Below are 20,888 nucleotides of genomic sequence, written 5' to 3'. Positions count from 1 at the left end.
AAGAAAAGAAATATTGTATATTGGTTTGCCCATCATTTTATATTGCTAGAGTATATGGTAAGATTTTGGGAATTGTTATATATTATTTGTTTATTTTTTATCAGGGTACTTGACAAAATATTATTTATCTTTATTGATTATTTTTAACAAGGACTCCTTCCAAGATTTTCTTTGCTTTCGTTATTTCTTGGATAAATTACACTTTTCACCCCTATAGTGGACCCAAATTTCACTTTGTTTTTTGTTATTTCAATTTGAATAATTTAATCCTTTCACTTTAAGTCCAGTTTTAATTTGGTCATTCCGTCCAAATTTTTTTTCTACGTGTACACCTTAGGTGACTAGCATGCATTACAAAATTGTTTACTTTAACGTCCAATTTGAAGGGAAAGATCAAATTGAAATAATGACTAAATTTTTTTTTCTCTAAAAATAACGATTATGTTTTTATTTTTATTTTTTATGTTTATTATGATTGTGATTGATTCATGGTCATTGTACATAATATGATATATATTGTCTCTTGTTCTTTTCTTCTGTTGTAATGTTTAGTTAAAGATATAACCATTAGGAGGGGTTTTTATCAAAAAGGAGAAGCAAATATCAATCTATATAGCTTTAGCAATCAGAGCTAAAAGATTAAAGGTGCTTATAAAAATAAAAAAAAAAAGTTTTTTTTTTTTTTTTTTTTTAACCTAATTAAAAGAAAATTAGACCTATTAAAGTGATAAGGTAGGAGTAAAACCCAAGCAACCAGCCCCAAAAAATAAACAAATAAATTGAGGCGGAAAAGCTAGAGAATATGAGCTTTCGGAGTGTGCGAAGGAACCAATTAAAGATTGAAAAAACAGAGTATAATTTGCAAGGATTGAAGCGTCTAACTGGAACTTGCTGGAGCTTATTTTCTTAGGATGTGAGCTTTAGTTATCAATAAGGATGATCGATTGCGGAAGATCCTTCTTTTCACTTTTTTTATTTCTTGCTTTTGCATCTTTAATTGCTCTAGGTGAAACTCTCTTGCCAGAAAAGAAGGTGTTGAACGGCATGAGTCTCTGGGCACATGATTCTCTATCCTTAAAATTTATTTATTATTATTTTTTTGCACTCCCGAGTGTTATGATTGAAAATGATTTGAGAACAGAACGGACAAAGCTGATAAAATTCAATGTATTATTGATTGTTGTGTATATTACAAGATTGATGTATTGATATTTTGATGTATTGTATTACAAATCAGAGTGGCATTATATAGGAGAGGGTTTGGGTTAGTGAGTGGTGGTAGTGGATGGTAGTGGAGGTGGTGGGTGGTAGTGGAGATGGTAAGTGTGTTAGGTTTAGTGGGGTGGATGTAGTGGGTTAGGTTAGTGGGTTAGGTTTAGTGTACATTAACAGCCCCCCTCAAACTCAAGGAGGATAGGAACTAACCAACTTGAGTTTGAAGAGAGTAACAAAACAGAAAAGTAAACTGATAAATAAAAAAAAACAAAACAGGATAGGAGACACGGTATGGTCGTGTCAGACCGTTGTAGCAGACAGTTTACGGGGTCATGTCGGACCGTTGTAGCAGAACAGTTTACGGGGTCATGTCGGACCGTTGTAGAAGACAGTTTATGGGGTCATGTCGGACCGTTGTAGAAGACAGTTTACGGGGTCATGTCGGACCGTTGTAGCAGGACAGTTTACGGGGTCATGTCGGACCGTTGTAGAAGACAGTTTACGGGGTCATGTCGGACCGATGTAGAAGACAGTTTACGGGGTCATGTCGGACCGTTGTAGCAGGACAGTTTACGGGGTCATGTCGGACCGTTGTAGAAGACAGTTTACGGGGTCATGTCGGACCGATGTAGAAGACAGTTTACGGGGTCATGTCGGACCGTTGTAGCAGACACTGTGTGGTTGTGTCAGACCGTTGTAGAAGACAGTTTATGGGGTCATGTCGGACCGTTGTTGAAGACAGTTTACGGGGTCATGTCGGACCGTTGTTGAAAATTGTGGTGGTGCACCAAGGGGGTGACTTAGGGAGTGCGCCATGGGCGACTTATACATTATACTGGTATAACCCCCCCTCAAACTCAAATAGGTGTGAAGATAGAAACCTATTTGAGGTTGAAACAAAGGGATTGATAAAGCTGACCGGTGTAAAAGACACTGTATGAGTGTGTGTATAGGCTGCCCAAAAAAAAAATACATGGATGTAGATATCGAGCCCTCAAAAGTCGTGCCCTCAAAAGGTGTGCCCGCACCCTCAAAAGGCGTGCCATCAAAAGGCGTGCCATATGCATCAAAAGGCGTGCCATGAAAAGGCGTGCCAGGTTGTCGGCGTCAAAAGGCGCGCGATGCGCGTGGCTGTCTCTGTTATTTAACCAAGACGGAGCTGAGGCCGAGGCAGAGGCTCAGACAAGAAACTGAGAGAAACCTCTGAAGAAGTCTGCGTTGTGCTGAGAGAGAGAGGCTGTAACCCTCTGTTGCGAGAGAAAATGGCTTCGTCGTCCCGTGGTCTACTTACTCTCTTTCCCGATCTCAACGAGTCCACAAGAGAGATAGCAGGTGCGGTGTCCCGTGAACCTCAACCAAACACCACTGGGTTTGCTCCTATGAACTTTCCGATGCAGTCGGTGGAGCAAAAAATGGCTGTGCAGTCGGATGTGGAGGCCAATCAGTATACTCTGAAGGCATGTGTGGAAAGCATGACGGCGGTCACAAACTTGTCGAACCGGTTGCAGAGTAGGACAAATGAGGTGCAGCATTTAAACTCCCAGCTGGCTCTGCTCCAACGCATGTATAAGGATGCGCGAGCAGAGATGAGCGTGCTAAGGGCAGAAAACAAGGAGCTGAAGCGGAAGGCCACCGTGATGTTCCGATTTGGAGGGCCGCCATATGCTGCAGTGGAGGAGCAGGGAGTACTGATCATGCCCAGTGGAGTAGGAAGCATGGAGGCAACACCGTCAAGGGCCGCCCAGGACGGAGGCAAAAAGAAGAGACCGGCGGTAGAGTAGGTCGGTGGGTTCTGCAGAAAAGAAAACAAAGCTGTTGTTGTTGTGATGTTTTGTGTATTTTTGTTGTTGTTTTTGTGTTTTTTTTGTTTTGTTTTGTTGTGTTTTTTTTTTTTTTTTTTTTTTGTTTTTGTTTTTGTTTTTGTTTTTTTTTTTTTTTTTGTGTAAAATGTGGATCGGGGTTGATCCCGATAAGAATAAAATGAGTGGATTGTGCAACAAATATGGAAATTGTGGGTTGTTTGTGTGTTTTTTATTATTATTATTATTATTTTTTTTTTATTTTTTTTTTCTTTTACGTGTGCCCCCTCTTGACAAAACAAAAACAATAAAATAAAAGAAAATAATAATATATATATATATATCTATATATATGGGGCAGTGTAAAAGATGGGTTTGAAAAATAATGGGTATGTGAAGGATGTGATTTTAGTGGGAGTGATGATTATGCTGGGTTTGTGTATCAGTGGCGTGCGTAAAAGATGGGTTTGATTATTAAAGAGAGAGAAAGAGAATGAGTTGTGGGATGAGGATAGTGGCAGTCCAGTGAGGAAAAACAAAATTAAAAAAAGAAAGGTGTTGATGGGGGAGGAAAGTGGACCTCTCTCGGTGGGACTATTAAAAAAAGAAAAAGCAAGATGGGGGATGGGTTTCGGCACTTTGATAGCCTGACCAGGGGCCTTATTGACCAGAGCAAAGCTGGGAAAGCCCTCTTCATCCGTCACTCGTGGACGGATCTGCTCATCGTTGATCCAGTGCTGGAAAGGATCGGAGTGATTGGAGCGGGCAAGGATGACCTGGCCGTCACGGATAGTGAGAGAGAAAGTACTCTCTGCTTGGGGGACAACCCTAACAGTTGGTATGGTTCGCCTGGGCCGCCTCCATACACAGTTGGTGGCGGTGGTTCGTAATATGACGGCGGATGTGGTGGTGGAGGCCCGTCGAAGGAGGGTGGCGCTGGTGGTCGAGAGTGCAGATGGAAGGGGAGATTGAACCAGTCATGAACCCTGTCCGGCCGGCTTTTTCGAAGATGAGGTCTTCGGACTCGCCGCGGAGGGAGACGTCGACGACCCAGCTGGGCGTAGGGTCGCAGTGAGCTTGTTGTATGTGTCTGTTAGTGTTTTTATTGATGAGAATGGAGCAAGGTGAGTTTCGAGCTAGAAAAGCCATGGAGGTTGGTTGAACTTGCAGAGAGAGAGTAGAGGTCCGGCGGGCGGTCAAGGCGAGGCTGCCGCCCGCCGGTGAAGCAGAATTACTAGCTTCTTAACCTAGCTCTGATACCATGATAAAATTCAATGTATTATTGATTGTTGTGTATATTACAAGATTGATGTATTGATATTTTGATGTATTGTATTACAAATCAGAGTGGCATTATATAGGAGAGGGTTTGGGTTAGTGAGTGGTGGTAGTGGATGGTAGTGGAGGTGGTGGGTGGTAGTGGAGATGGTAAGTGTGTTAGGTTTAGTGGGGTGGATGTAGTGGGTTAGGTTAGTGGGTTAGGTTTAGTGGTACATTAACAGCCCCCCTCAAACTCAAGGAGGATAGGAACTAACCCACTGGGCGTGCCAGTTTGTCGGCGAGAAGAGGCGCGCGATGCGCGTGGCTGCCTCGGCTATTTAACCAAGACGGAGCTGAGGCCGAGGCCGAGGCTCAGACAAGAAGCTGAGAGAAACCTCTGAAGAAGTCTGCGTTGTGCTGAGAGAGAGAGGCTGTAACACTGTTGTGCTGAGAGAGAGAGGCTGTAACACTCTGTTGCGAGAGAAAATGGCTTCGTCGTCCCGTGGTCTACTTACTCTCTTTCCCGATCTCAACGAGTCCACAAGAGAGATAGCAGGTGCGGTGTCCCGTGAACCTCAACCAAACACCACTGGGTTTGCTCCGTTGAACTTTCCGATGCAGTCGGTGGAGCAAAAAATGGCTGTGCAGTCGGATGTGGAGGCCAATCAGTATACTCTGAAGGCATGTGTGGAAAGCATGACGGCGGTCACAAACTTGTCGAACCGGCTGCAGAGTAGGACAAAGGAGGTGCAGCATTTAAACTCCCAGCTGGCTCTGCTCCAACGCATGTATAAGGAGAGGGTTTGGGTTAGTGAGTGGTGGTAGTGGATGGTAGTGGAGGTGGTGGGTGGTAGTGGAGATGGTAAGTGTGTTAGGTTTAGTGGGGTGGATGTAGTGGGTTAGGTTAGTGGGTTAGGTTTAGTGTACATTAACAAAAGCCATGGTATCAAATTTAAAATTTTTTTGTTTCATGTTCATATAATTACAGAATCAAATGAGGGCAGAGGCTTTTTTATTTTTTTTTATTTTTATTGAGAGTGGTACATTTCTTTATTTTCTTTTGCTTGATTTGTAGTCTGTGTTTGAGCTATCGTCTTGACATTTGTGGTAGTGTTATAGTTTATCATTCGCTATCTTGTTTGGCATCATTTTGTTTTAGTAATTTCATAAAACAAAAACACTCAAATACTCCATAATATTCATTTTCACATGAAAATCGATTTTGAGAAATCAAAAAACAATTTAAAATTGGGCGTTTTCAGACAACTTGTCAAATGATTTTTTCATATCAGATTTCTTCTTTTCTGTGTTTTGGTACACTTCAAAAATGAAAAAATTGCGAGTTTTTAGCCCAAATAGGCCCAATCTTGGTAGGGAGGGTTCATGAAACAAAACATTTAGCCCAACTAATCATCAGTTTTGAGGCTATCACAGATTGTTTAATAAATTGTTTCATTCTTTAACATTGTAGGAAAATTGTACCTATGCAGTAACAAAAGAAACATGTACAAAGGGTGCTGAGACCTCAAACCATGTCAGCCTAAGATTTGGCGACACCTCAATTCCAAGCACGTGAGATGGTTAGATCCACTGGAGCCACAAGTCCTTGATGACGTGTAGAGAAAACCATTTCAAGCTTGCATGGTAAACCAGTTTCAGATCACAGCCCAGTGTGTGGAATCACCCATTTGCTACTTATACCTCAAATTGACCAGTGACGACGACTGGCAGCCGGTTTCGTTTCGCTCAAGTCCGGGTGCTTGAGGGCAATTCCCACTTGAGCTCAAATTATTTCTATTTTCGCCGGTATTTGCCTAGACATGTGTGGCATGGCTTGGACTTGTGTGATAGGGAGGTGACGCCCTTTGGGATCATCTTTTAATAAAATAACGGTTATGTTTTTTCTCTAGAACAGTTGGCATTGGCCTTATTGTGCTTGTCAATAGGCCAAAATGCTAAGCATTTGCCCATATATCTAGATGTATACTAGCGGTGGGTGCAAATGTAGCATTTGCAATTTTATATTTAATTTTTTTGATAATTTGATTATTGAGGAAAATTTATTAGTAGGTTTGGATGGTTTGATGAATGAGAAATCATTTTAATAGTTATTGGATGTGATAGTAATTGGGTGGAAAGGGGTGACAATTACTAGGCTAGAAGGGCATTCTTGAAAAAATAAAAATCGTGATAGTGTTCACACTAACTTATTTGTACGTTTCATAGAATAGAATAAATATATATTTTTGATTTTTAGAGTTGAACCCAGAGATTAAGAATAGCAAGTGCAGGGCTGAACTGGAAGTATCAACTTACCGGTAATTGGATGGTTGAGGGTTTGGACATTATCATCCTTGTTACTCAGATTTGTACTTTTTGGATTCATAGCATCTTATGATTCTCACATTCCCACCCCGTGATACTTGATCACAGTTACAATTCATCCCATCCTCCACAACTATTAAAATTAAATAAATAAAATCTGTCTCTACATATACAGATTTTAGTCTTATTAGCTGACACATATGTCTTGACCAATGTCGTGGCTGACTCCACATCATTATATTAAGATAATCGTATCAAAATTATTGTTATTGATCTTAGACAATTCTCAATAAATTTATTTGGTTATAAAAGCCCCCCAAAAAGTATTTGCAGAAGCCAAATTCATATTATCTTCTTAATGAAAAAATTAACATCATTACAAAACAATTGATGTAGAACGCAGTAGGAGAAGAATAGAAGAGAGGAGGACATCCTAACACAATGGTCACAGCTCTAATCTCAATATTATTAAGCCAAAGTTGGCTAAGAGATTGTTAAAACATCTTACTTATAGGCTAATAACCCTAATAAAAAATAGGAAACTAAATTCTAACAAAATAGGAAACCAAATATTACTAATCCTGATAAAATTATAAATAAAATGAATAAACATAAACAAAATCTCCATGCCAACTTGGAGTGCGCACTTCCCGCATCATCAACAATACAGCTGAGAAATCATTTTGCGCTTGTGATTGCATCTCGGAAGGGAAACCATTCGCCTTGGAGTCATCTGCAGACCAAATAAAGATGCCATGAAGTTCACCTTGACTTTTGAGCATGCTGCAGGCTGTAAAGAACCCGTTTTTAGGCTTCAAGCCACCGCTTGCATCGGTGCCGAAGCTCACTAAAACTTTACCTCCTTTATAGTTTGAGGTTTGAGTCTCAAAATGTTGTAGAAACTGAGGAATAGTTGTCCCCTTGTCATAGGCATAAAATTGGAAGTTCACATAGTCTATTAGATGCCCATACTTCCTCCACAGAGCCAAGTAATGTGGCTGGACATTATTATCATCATATGGTGCTATCGATGCAAATGACACAATCTTACTTTGTTTGAGGTTGAATATTAGCTGTCCCATGCACTCGGCGAATGTATTGGGATCAGCATGGAAGTGTTCATAATCGATGTCAATTCCATCCAAATTGTTTTCTTTGACTATCCGATTGATTGAACTAATAGCATTTCTAACCCAAGAACTTATTGTTGCAGGGCTGTAGAAGACAGTGTGATTGCTAACGGTATCACCTCCAAGACTCATAGCTAACTTGACATTTGGATGGCGGGCCTTGATGGAAGAAGCCTGAGATGGGCTGAGGTTGTTGGTTTCCCAGAAGGCACTGAAGTCACCATTAGTTGGGGTAGGGGAAGCTGTGTTTGTGTAGTCAATGGCAAAGGAAAGGATGAAATGGAAATCAACATTGGGATTAATGGGTACATCTGAAAAACGAATGTTGTTGCCATCAGCTCCTACGTATTCTCTGAAGAGCTTCGAGTTTGTTGGGGCTGCTTGGATTAGTGAAGAAGTGGCAATGAGGACATGGAAAATGCACAAACAAACAAGGATCTTTGATGAAGCCATGCTTATTGGATGTAGAGTTTCTGTTTCTACAAGGTATTTATAATAGCAAAATGATTTAAACTATTTAAGTGTCAACAATGTATTTGATTCTATGAGGGCATTTAATTTTACTCGAATCTTCATTTGTTTATGCAGGTGTACAGTACCATACACCGTCTTTTAGTTATTGTATATCTATGAGCAATCTTCTGTCGCTGTCTTGTTTTAGTTAGAACTTATCTACAACAAATCATAATGTGTATTCTATTCTCTCCTAGGCATGAACTTAAAATTTAGCACCTGTACTGGACATAGCTCCAGGAGAAAAAAAAAACTGATGCTATTTTATTCGGTTTCTTATTTCATGACAGTGAATGGCATGAAATGGGATGGGATATCCTATTATCGAATGTTAATACAGAACCTAAGAAGCACAAACACTTCAGGTGTCCTGTTTTTGTAAAAACGTGTTAATGTTATGTTGTGTGTTTGTATTTCTTAGTACATAATTGTAATATCATTAAACATATCTATAATGGAGGTTTATGCTGATCGATTAGGAAGATTCATTTTTAAGCTTGTTGACCTGATGATTTAGTTTTTCTGTAATGGAGGCAATTTTTATTTTTTTTTATTTTTTTATTATTATTTTTTGCAGCAACTGCAATGACTGTGAACTTCATGCTACCATCGCACATTCAACCATTCGGGGGCTCATTTGAAATGGAAAGCCTCTCTAGTTTCAGATTCCTGGTAACAAAAAAATGTTTCTGGTGTTGGATTCCTCAAGCCACTTCCTTGACAAGTAGGCAGGTACAAACAGGATAATTACAAGGCAACAACCGCCCAATTATCAAGTACAGTCAGATGTGTTGGCTCTTTGTTTGCAACAGCATGCACCGCATTCCAGTTTGTGTTCAACAAGAAGAAGATGAATCTGTGGCACGTGCTTCGCTTTCAATTCCTAGTAAAGTGATTTGATTCCTTAATAATAAAATCAAGGTTTTAAAGAACTTATTGTGGGGATATATTTTCTGAGTACCAACACGTGGCCAAAGTGACGCCGAGGTGTCAGCCGAGGTGTCACGTGTTCTGGTTGTTATACCGAGGTCATCTCGGATAGGCCGAGGTTACCTCCGAAAATATCGGAATCCGAGATAAGCGGATGAGGGGTAAGAGTCCTAAAATGAAAGAAGACTTCAATTTGCATTAAGATAAAGCTCTTAGAGAGTTTATCCTAATCTTACTGGGAGTCCAAGATTAGCAGTAATCATGAGTCCATAGAAGTTAGGCTTCTATTGAGACTAGGTTTATGTTGGCTATAAAAGAGAGGCACCTCATGGGTCTAAGGTATGCTTTTGATACTCAAGCTTGTGAGTTTAGCACTTGATTTATCTTTGAAAGATATACTGACTTGATCGTCGGAGTGCCCCAGGTGGACGAACTACCGCCGGAATCTTCTCTTTCTGTTGCAGCTCAGCCAGGTGCCATCTATTTTGCCGGTGCTCTCCAGCTGGTTACTAAGCGGGCAGTGTGGTCAGAAAATCACTCACACAATTTGGCGCCGTCTGTGGAAAAGAAAGGAGAATAGATGGTCATCATCGTACAAGATCAACGTAGCGGAAACGACGAGTTTAGCAAAGATGGAGAATGTGTCGACATAAACAGAATAAAGACCCTTCCAGAAGGGACGCAAAGATAGGGGGCATGAGCGCTCCCAAGGAGATGACATTCGAGTATAGAAGAGCTCAGCCTAAGTGAGCAAATCCCGGATCCCAGATCCCAGAAGACATGATCTTGGCCTAGATGAATAGGTTCGAGAAGAGAAGAGCTCAACCTGAGTGAGCAGATTCAAGATTTCAGAAGACAAGAGCTCGGTACTTAAATCTGAGAAGAGAAGAGTTCAGTGAGCAAAATCTCAGATCCTAGAAGATAAAAAAGAAACAAACAATTAGGGGGCAGAGAGAAGACAAAGATGTTTAACACTTGTTGAAATTCTGTGTGAATTTACAAGTTGAAGTTAAATTGAGATCATTGTTTAACACTTGTTGAAATTTGTGGACAATTTACAAGTTGAAGTTAAACTGAAATCATTGTTTAACACTTGTTGAAATTTGTAGACAATTTACAAGTTGAAGTTAAACCGAGATCATTGTTTAACACTTGTTGAAATTTGTGGACAATTTACAAGTTGAAGTTAAACCGAAATCATTGTTTAACACTTGTTGAAATTCTGTGTGAATTTACAAGTTGAAGTTAAACTGAGATGATGTTTAACACTTGTTGAAATTCTGTGTGAATTTACAAGTTGAAGTTAAACCGATGTGACATTTAACACTTGTTGAAATTCTGTGTGAATTTATAAGTTGAAGTTAAACCGAGATGATGTTTAACATTTGTTGAAATTCTGTGTGAATTTACAAGTTAAAGTTAAACCGAGGTCATATTTAACACTTGTTGAAATTCTGTGTGAATTTATAAGTTGAAGTTAAACCGATGTGATATTTAACACTTGTTGAAATTTTGTGTGAATTTACAAGTTGAAGTTAAACCGAGGTCATATCGGAAGAAGATTGGTTTAAACACTTGTTGAAATTCTGTGTGAATTTACAAGTTATAGTTAAACCGAGGTCATATCGAAAGGAAGATGGTTTAACACTTGTTGAAATTTTGAGAAAAATTTACAAGCTGAAATTAAGCCGAGGTTATGATAAAGGATGATGGTTAAAACACTTGTTGAAATTTTTGAGAAAAATTTACAAGTTAAAGTTAAGCTCAAGCAATATCTGCGTACTTACCGGGACTACCAAGTTGTCAAAACTTGAAATATGAAAAACTGAAGTCTTGATAGAAGACATTGAGAAAGTGACAAGTCCTAAACAACACTTGTGAAAATATTTGTTACAATATTTTCAAGTGTTAGGACAAGGCCGAGATGAGCAAGATTAGAAATTGTGACAGAAGTATTTTACCCGAAGAGATTGCACAGTCAAGGTGTATTTTGAAGACATGCAAATTATTCTAAGTATAGAATCATACAAGAGCAGAAAAAAGAAGACATTCATTCAAAGAAGAAATTAGAGAAATGCATTTAAAGAAGAAAGAAGGCACTTCGGCCTAAATATTGAAAAATAAATTATTCAGACTACAAAAATGGCACGTCGGCCGAATTAAAAGCATACAAAGAAGGACAAAGTACAAGGAGTAAAATGTCACGACCCAAACCCGTCCCTATGGGTTTAGCACCGTAACTGGCCAGTAATCCAAGATTACCGAAGGCCTGCTTAACAGTAATACAGTAATACAGAGTACAGGGGTTGGCGGAAGCCAATACAGTAAATAAACAATGTCCAATGAGCTGTGACAGTCTGTATGTAAAAAGACTTTTCATTCAAATATATACAGTCAGACAAAACAGTATATACATATATACAATCATTCAGTTCAGGGACCTAATCCCTATTAAACAGTACCGTAACAGTCTATCCAGTCGTACAAAACAGATACAGAGACAGACGGGGGAATTAAAAACACCCCTAAGCCGTAGTTTGACAGGCTCGGAACCTCGCATTGAGGCACATAGGTTGGCTCGACAAAACTAGAGTTTACCCCGACGCTTCTAGCTGCGGTCTAGTGCCTGTACACCTACATATATATATGAGCAGTGAGCTAAAGCCCAGTGAATAACACAATGCATAAAGGGGTTGAGAATGAATGTCCTTACAGTAATGAAAACAGTTCATTAAATCAGTATTTCAGTTATTCAGTCATATGTGGTACATCCATTAGCATAACAGTACAGTAAACAGTAGGTCTTAAAAGACCGAACAGTAAATGATGGCCATCAATTAGTAACAGTAGTGGTTCCAACAAGGGAACCGACAGAGATCTCTGTAACAGTAACAGTAAACAGTAGTTGCTAAGGATGCCACAATACAGTTCAAAATATAGGACATACATTCATTCAATTAACAGTATTAGTTCAGAAAACAGTACAGTGCAATTGTTCAGAAGATAATAATTTTGAACATATCTTTACACAGTTGTTGCTCACAGAGTTCCGGGCTACAGTAAACCTAGAGCGCGTCCCCAGTCGCCAACCCTACACAGTTACAGATTGAACACACACTAAGCTACACAGTTGGGAAAGATAATAACTTAATCCCTAATTTGCCTCGGTGTGTTCTACATCTATATCCTCAATAAGATGTCTTAAACTAGGCCTAAGAATGCCTAGAATGAGATGAGGATGCAAAGATGCACTTTAAAAGCATTTTCAGACTTTTCAGAAAACAGGGGCCACGCTCGAGCATAGGTTACTCCGCTCGAGCGGACATGCAGACAAAGGTTTCCGCTCGAGCGTAGACTTACCCGCTCGAGCGTTCTGCAAAACAGTCAAAAGTGCTGGATAGGTGAAAATCACGCTCGATTGGGCGCTCGACACCCGCTCGAGCATGAGACACAATGTCTCGCTCGAGCGTCAATTATTCCACTCGAGCGGACTTCAAAACAGAACAAAAATGCTAGGAGCACGATTTCCACGCTCGAGCGCCAGTCACCCCGCTCGAGCATGAGTCCAAATTCTGGAAATTCTAGATTTGAACCTCAAGCTCAAAACCAAGTTTTAAACCATAAATTTCAATCCTCTTGGGCCAATTTTCCAGAAAACACATCAAAACTCATACTTTAACATGATTCAAAGCTCAATTTGTAAAATCAAGGCCCAAGGGTGTTTCAAACAACTCAATTTGAAACCAATTTTCATGAATATGAAGAACATGCAAACATGCATGAATTTAAATCATTTCAAAGCTTTAAATACAAGCTCAAATGAGCTAACTCTTACAAAAACAAGATGAAAACATGGACTTAACATAACCATGAGCATGCAAGTGACAATTCTCCATGGAATCAACTCAAAATTCAACAATTCAAACATGCATGCATGGAATGAGCTCCAATTCAACATTAATGAACCAATTCTTGACTTAGCTCTTTAAACTACCATGATCCATGCTAGAAGGGACTTAAATACACAATAAGAAGGATGAAATTCGTTCATAGGTTCCTCAAGTACAATTCTAGAGGCTTAATTATGCACTTAAGCTTTCAATTCCTCAAGATTCAAGCCAAATTGTGAAGAACTCAAGCTTTCACTACCTCTCACTCTCTCAAGTCGGCAAGAACAAGGAAAAAGGGATGATGAAGTGTGCTATGTGATCAAGTGTGTAAAGCTCAAACATGGCTCATGTAGTGGGCCACTAAGTGTGGCAAAAATGGTAAATAAGTGTAACAATGTAATTTAACTCATTTTAATCTAATTTAATCATACCTAATTAGTTTTCAGGTAATTACACCATAAACACATAAATCACGATGATCATAAAACACTAATCGGTTTCCGGTTCGGCCGCCGATAAGGCCCTCAATTCGTAATTTAAACATAAAGACACGAACAGATAATCAAATAACCAAACAGATAGAATTAAAATTAAACAGGTATACTTAGTCAATTCAGTTTCAATTTCAGTCAGTCAGTTCAGTAGTTTATTAAGTTCAATTACTTCAGTAATCAATCACAATCAGTCGCAGTTTAGCGGTAATCGGTAGTTATCGGTAAATAGTGGTGAGGGTTGTTACAGTCTCCCCTCTTTAAAAAGAGTTTAGTCCTCTAAACTCGAATTACCTTCGTTTTGGAAGAAAACAGGATTCAGTGAAAACAGTTCAGGATATCTTTTAGCCATGTCATCTTCCCTCTCCCAAGTGGCATACACGCCACCATGGTTTTGCTAGTCAACTTTCACTAACGGGATCTCTTTGTTTCTCAACTTCTTGATCCGTCTGTTTACAATCTGAATAGGCCGTTTCTCGTAAGTGTAGTTATCACTCAGCACTACACGAGTAGGCTCTATCATATGGAAAGGATCCTGGAGGTAGTCCCTCAACATAGAAATGTGGAAGATGTTGTGCATATGCTTCATTTCAGGAGGAAGCGCAACTTGATACGCCACCGGATTGATTTTCTCAATAATCTCATATGGTCCGACGTATCTCGGTGCTAATTTGCCTTTGACTCCAAAACGAGTCTGGCCTTTCATCGGTGTCATTTTCACAAACACGTGATCACCCACTTCATATTCTCTATCCCGTCTTCTGACATTAGCATAACTTTTCTGTCTGCTCTGTGCGGTTTTCAGTCTCTGTTGTATCAGTTTCACTTTCTCAGTTGTTTCTTATATAATCTCGGGCCCAAGCAAAGGCCCATCTCCAACTTCTGCCCAGCAAATCGGAGATTTACATTTTCTGCCATACAATGCCTCGAAAGGCGCCATACCAATACTTAAATGATAACTGTTGTTGTAGGCGAATTCAGCCAATGGCAAATGGTTTTCCCAGTTTCCCTAAAAATCAAGGACACACATTCTCAGTAAATCCTCCAGAGTCTGGATGGTTCTTTCTGACTGGCCATCGGTCTGAGGATGATAAGCACTACTCAGTCTCAATTCGGTACCCAATGCAGTCTGTAAGCTTTGCCAAAATCTCGATGTGAACTTCGAATCCCTGTCAGAAACAATGGACACAGGCACTCCATGCAGTCTAACAATTTCATCAATATAGAGTATAGCCAATTTGTCCGCATTATAAATTGTCTTAACAGGTAAGAAGTGAGCAGATTTAGTTAGTCTATCAACAATAACCCAAATTGAGTCCATACCTTTACTGGAGCGAGGCAATCCCACAATAAAATCCATGGTAATATGTTCCCATTTCTACTCCGGTATGGGTAAGGGCTGCAATAAGCCTGCGGGTCGTTGATGTTCGGCTTTAACTTGTTGGCAATGAAGACATTTCGATACAAAATCAGCAATTTCTTTTTTCATTCCTGGCCACCAGAAATTCAGTTTCAGGTCTTGGTACATTTTCGTATTCCCTGGATGGATAGAAAATTTTGAATTGTGGCCCTCTTGCAGAATTCTTCTTTTCAATTCAGTATCATTTGGTACACACAGTCTTTCTTGGAATTTCAGTACATTACTTTCAAATTTAAAACCCGGTCTTGGTTTAATTTCCCTTTCTTCGATGATCTTCTTCAAGAAGTCATTCAGTTGCTGTTTCTCTTTAATCTCTTCAATCAGTGCTGGTTGAGCAAAAATAGCAGCTAAGGTTCCACCTTGTTCTCGTAAAACGATTTCAATTCCAGATTTTTCAAGGTCACAAAGCAGTTCCTTCTGCCCGGTAAGCAAACAGGCTAAATTTTCAATCGATTTTCGGCTCAGTGCATCGGCAATGGTGTTGGCTTTTTCCGGATGGTACAAAATCTGTAGGTCATAGTCTTTAATCAGTTCTAGCCATCTCCGCTGTCTCGTGTTCAGTTCTTTCTGTGTGAAGAAATATTTCAAACTCTTGTGGTCAGTATATACTTCACATGTTGCCCCATACAGGTAGTGACGCCAGATTTTCAGTGCAAATACTACTGTAGCAAGTTTCAGATCATGGGTCGGGTAGTTCTTTTCGTGCAGTCTCAGTTGTCGGGAAGCATAAGCAATAACTCTCACATTCTGCATTAAAACACATCCCAAACCCTTATGAGAAGCATCACTAAATACAGTATAACCATCCGTACCTGAAGGTAGGGTAAGAACTGGTGCAGTCACAAGTCGAGTTTTCAATTTTTTGAATGCTGATTCCCTTTGGTCAGTCCAGTCAAACGATATCCCCTTCTGAGTTAACTGAGTCAATGGTAAGGCAATTTTGGAAAAATCTTTGACAAATCTTCTGTAATATCCGGCTAGTCCCAAAAAGCTTCGGACTTCTGTCACATTTGTTGATCTAGGCCAGTTTACTACAGCTTCAATTTTCTGTGGATCAACAGAAATTTCATCTTTGCTAACAACATGCCCCAAAAACATAACATGATGAAGCCAAAATTCGCATTTAGACAGTTTAGCATAAAGTTTCTGTTCTCTTAAGGTCTGTAGGGCAAGTCTCAGATGACATTCATGTTCTTCTATACTTTTGGAGTAAATCAATATGTCATCAATGAATACTACAATAAAGTCATCAAGGTATGGTTTAAAGATTCTGTTCATGAGGTCCATAAATGTAGTAGGTGCATTGGTAACTCCGAAAGGCATAACTAAAAATTCGTAATGTCCATACCTTGTTCGAAAAACAGTTTTGTCAATGTCTTCTGGTTTAACTTTCAACTGATGGTATCCTGACCTGAGGTCGATCTTAAAGAACACTTGAGCACCCTGTAACTGATCAAATAAGTCATCAATACATGGCAATGTGTATTTATTTTTCACAGTTACCTTGTTCAGTTCACGGTAGTCGATACACAGTCTCAGTGAGCCGTCTTTCTTCTTCACAAATAAAACAGGAGTGCCCCATGGTAAAGTGCTAGGCCTGATAAACTTCTTATCTAGCAGTTCTTGCAGTTGCACTTTCAATTCTTTCAGTTCAGTTGGGGCCATTCGGTAAGGAGCTTTAGATACTGGCTGCGTTCCTAGAATCACATCAACGATAAATTCAATCTCTCTGTCAATCAAATCCCCTGGTAGATTATCTGGAAATACATCTGGGAATTCTCTGACTATAGGAATACTGTTCACGTTAGCATTATCATCAGTAGATACAGTCAATACAGAACATAGATATCCCTTACACCCATTTCTAAGCAATTTAATAGCTTTCACAGATGAAATCAAATACGGAAGAGGTACTATTCCAACCCCATTAAACACAAATTCGGGTAAACCCGATGGACGGAAAACTACTTGTTTCGTTACACAGTCTATGGTGGCATAGTATTTCGTTAACCAGTCCATTCCTAGTATTATATCAAAATGATCAATGTTCAGAGGCAGTAAGTCAATAAACAAATGTGCATCTCCATTAATAATTTCACAAGCAGGGTACATATATGAACAGGTCATAGATCCCCCAATGGGTGATGATACAGCTAACAGATAATTCATGGGTTCTAATGGTCTATTCAATTTTCGCGAAAAAGCCTGCGACACATATGAATGCGTAGACCCCGAATCAATCAGTACATAAGCATTTTGAGTACAAATAGAGAGAATACCTGACACAACAGTCTCGGTATTCTGCACGTCTCCCGGTACTAGGGCGAACACTCGGCCTTGCTTCATAGGCTCTTTCCGATAGCTTTGGGGTTCGGTTTTGGTGCAACAGTTGATGCTGCTACACTTGGTGCAGCTTTACTGCTGGCTTGCGGAGCAGAGGGGCAGTCTTTAACCATGTGGCCCACCTTACCACACCTGTAATAGGCTCCAGATATTTTGTAACAAACCCCTTTGTGCTTCTTGCCACACTCAGAACAGGGTGGTATAAAACCACTCCCTAGGCTGGGGCTAGTTGTTGACCCCGTATTCTGTTTCTTGTTCAATGGGTTATGCTTTCCTTTCTTGAATTTAAAACCCTGCCTTTTACCACGCCATTCAGACGCTGGTGTTTCAGTTTTCAGTGCTTCGATATTCGATTCAGCCATCAAGGCTCGGTCAAGAACATTTGTATAATTCGGTAATTTCAGGACATTTATTCTATCGAGTATTGCAACATTAAGGCCGCCTTCAAACTTTCTGGCCTTCTTATAATCAGTGTCCACCATATGTGGTGCATAACAGGAAGTTCAGTAAATTTTGTCTCATATTCAGCAATCGACATGGTGTCTTGTTTCAGTTGTTCAAACTCAGTCACCTTTCTATCCCTAACACACTAAGAGAAATACTTCTCGAAGAAGGCTCCTTTGAATTGAGCCCAAGTCATAACGGTATTGTTATCACGGATAAGCATCCACCACCTTTTGGTTTCTTCTTCCAGAGTAAAGGTGGCCAATAGCACTTTATGTGCTTCAGAGCACGGAAAAACCTCAAACAATTTTTCAGTCTCAAGAACCCATGCTTCAGCTTTTAACGGTTCAAGGCCTCCCTGGAAGGATGGTGGTTTCATTTTGCTGAACTTATGGGTGAGAGCAATTATGTCCCCATCATTAACATTCATATTCTGTTCTGGCTGTACTGGAGGAGGAGGTGAGGGCTGTTGATTCTGTTGTTGGTCCAGTCTTTCAGTTATTAATTCCATCATTCTTTCCAGTCTTTCCATTCTTGCCTCAGAGGATGAGGTTTCAGATTCATTTGCAGTTCTCGCATTATCCATTTCACTATAGGCAGTTATAACAGTTATCAACATAGGTAGTCATTTGTTTAAACAGATTAACACATTAGCATATATTCAGTCATGTCCTAGCCACACACTTATCATGTTCATGCGATGTCCTATTTACTTTTCTAGGACATCCTATAGCTCAGTTGGACACGTGTGTGCGGTATAACTCGTGGTAAGTATCGCTCTGATACCACTCTGTCACGACCCAAACCTGCCCCTATGGGTTTAGCACCGTAACCGGCCAGTAATCCAAGATTACCGAAGGCCTGCTTAACAGTAATACAGTAATACAGAGTACAGGGGCTGGCGGAAGCCAATACAGTAAATAAACAATGTCCAATGAGCTGTGACAGTCTGTATGCAAAAAGACTTTTCATTCAAATATATACAGTAAGACAAAACAGTATATATATACAATCATTCAGTTTAGGGACCTAATCCCTATTAAACAGTACCGTAACAGTCTATACAGTCGTACAAAACAGATACAGAGACAAACGGGGGAATTAAAAACACCCCTAAGCCGTAGTTTGACAGGCTCGGAACCTCGCATTGAGGCACATAGGTTGGCTCGACAAAACTGGAGTTTACCCCGATGCTTCTAGCTGCGGTCTGGTGCTTGTACACCTATATATATATATGAGCAGTGAGCTAAAGCCTAGTGAATAACACAATGCATAAAGGGGTTGAGAATGAATGTCCTTACAGTAATGAAAACAGTTCATTAAATTAGTATTTCAGTCATTCAGTCATATGTGGTACATCCATTAGCATAACAGTACAGTAAACAGTAGGTCTTAAAAGACCGAACAGTAAATGATGGCCATCAATCAGTAACAGTAGTGGTTCCAACAAGAGAACCGACAGAGATCTCTGTAACAGTAACAGTAAACAATAGTTGCTAAGGATGCCACAATACAGTTCAAAATATAGGACATACATTCATTCAATTAACAGTATCAGTTCAGAAAGCAGTACAGTGCAATTGTTTAGAAGATAATAATTTTGAACATATCTTTACACAGTTGTTACTCACAGAATTCCAGGCTACAGTAAACCTAGAGTGCGTCCCCAGTAGCCAACCCTACACAGTTACAGATTGAACACACACTAAGCTACACAGTTGGGAAAGATAATAACTTAATCTCTAATTTGCCTCGGTGTGTTCTACATTTATATCCTCAATAAGATGTCTTAAACTAGGCCTAAGAATGCCTAGAATGAGATGATGATGCAAAGATGCACTTTAAAAGCATTTTCAGACTTTTCAGAAAACAGGGGTCACGCTCGAGCGTAGGTTACTCCGCTCGAGCGGACATGCAGACAAAGGTTTCCGCTCGAGCGTAGACTTACCCGTTCGAGCGTTCTGCAAAACAGTCAAAAGTGCTGGATAGGTGAAAATCACGCTCGATTGGGCGCTCGACACCCGCTCGAGCATGAGACACAATGTCCCACTCGAGTGTAAATTATTCCGCTCGAGCAGACTTCAAAATAGAACAAAAATACTGGGAGCACGATTTCCACGCTCTAGCAGCAATCACCCCGCTCGAGCGTGAGTCTAAATTCTGAAAATTCTAGATTTGAACCTCAAGCTCAAAACCAAGTTTTAAACCATAAATTTCGATCCTCTTGGGCCAATTTTCCAGAAAACACATCAAAACTCATATTTTAACATGATTCAAAGCTCAATTTGTAAAATCAAGGCCTAAGGGTGTTTCAAACAACTCAATTTGAAATCAATTTTCATGAATATGAAGAACATGCAAACATGCATGAATTTAAATCATTTCAAAGCTTTAAATATAAGCTCAAATGAGCTAACTCTTACAAAAACAAGATGAAAACATGGACTTAACATAACCATGAGCATGCAAGTGACAATTCTCCATGGAATCAACTCAAAATTCAACAATTCAAACATGCATGCATGGAATGAGCTCCAATTCAACATTAATGAACCAATTCTTGACTTAGCTCTTTAAACTACCATGATCCATGCTAGAAGGGACTTAAATACATAATAAGAAGGATGAAATTCATACCTAGGTTCCTCAATTACAAGTCTAGAGGCTCAATTATGCACTTAAGCTTTCAATTCCTCAAGATTCAAGCCAAATTGTGAAGAACTCAAGCTTTCACTACCTCTCACTCTCTCAAGTCGGCAAGAACAAGGAAAAATGGCTGATGAAGTGTGCTATGTGATCAAGTGTGTAAGGCTCAAACATGGCTCATGTAGTGGGCCACTAAGTGTGGCAAAAATGGTAAATAAGTGTAAAAATGCAATTTAATTCATTTTAATCTAATTTAATCATATCTAATCAGTTTTCAGGTAATTACACCATAAAATCACATAAATCACGATGATCATAAAACACTAATCGGTTTTCGGTTCGGCCGCCAATAAGGCCCTCAATTCGCAATTTAAACATAAAGACACGAACAGATAATCAAATAACCAAACAAATAGAATTACAATTAAACAGGTATACTCAGTCAATTCAGTTTCAATTTCAGTCAGTCAGTTCAGTAGTTT

General features: G+C 39.6%; 1 pseudogene; it reads right to left on the bottom strand.

Annotated features, from left to right (window-relative positions):
• Nucleotides 1-6,440: 6,440 nt before the first annotated feature.
• Nucleotides 6,441-8,182, bottom strand: LOC114287063 (chitinase 2 pseudogene; annotated as a pseudogene).
• Nucleotides 8,183-20,888: the final 12,706 nt, after the last annotated feature.

This window comes from Camellia sinensis, chromosome 14 (genome assembly GCF_055761805.1).
Source record: "Camellia sinensis isolate YWXY chromosome 14, ASM5576180v1, whole genome shotgun sequence".
NCBI classification, from domain to species: Eukaryota; Viridiplantae; Streptophyta; class Magnoliopsida; order Ericales; family Theaceae; genus Camellia; species Camellia sinensis.
This window is presented reverse-complemented; position numbering and strand designations above follow the sequence as displayed.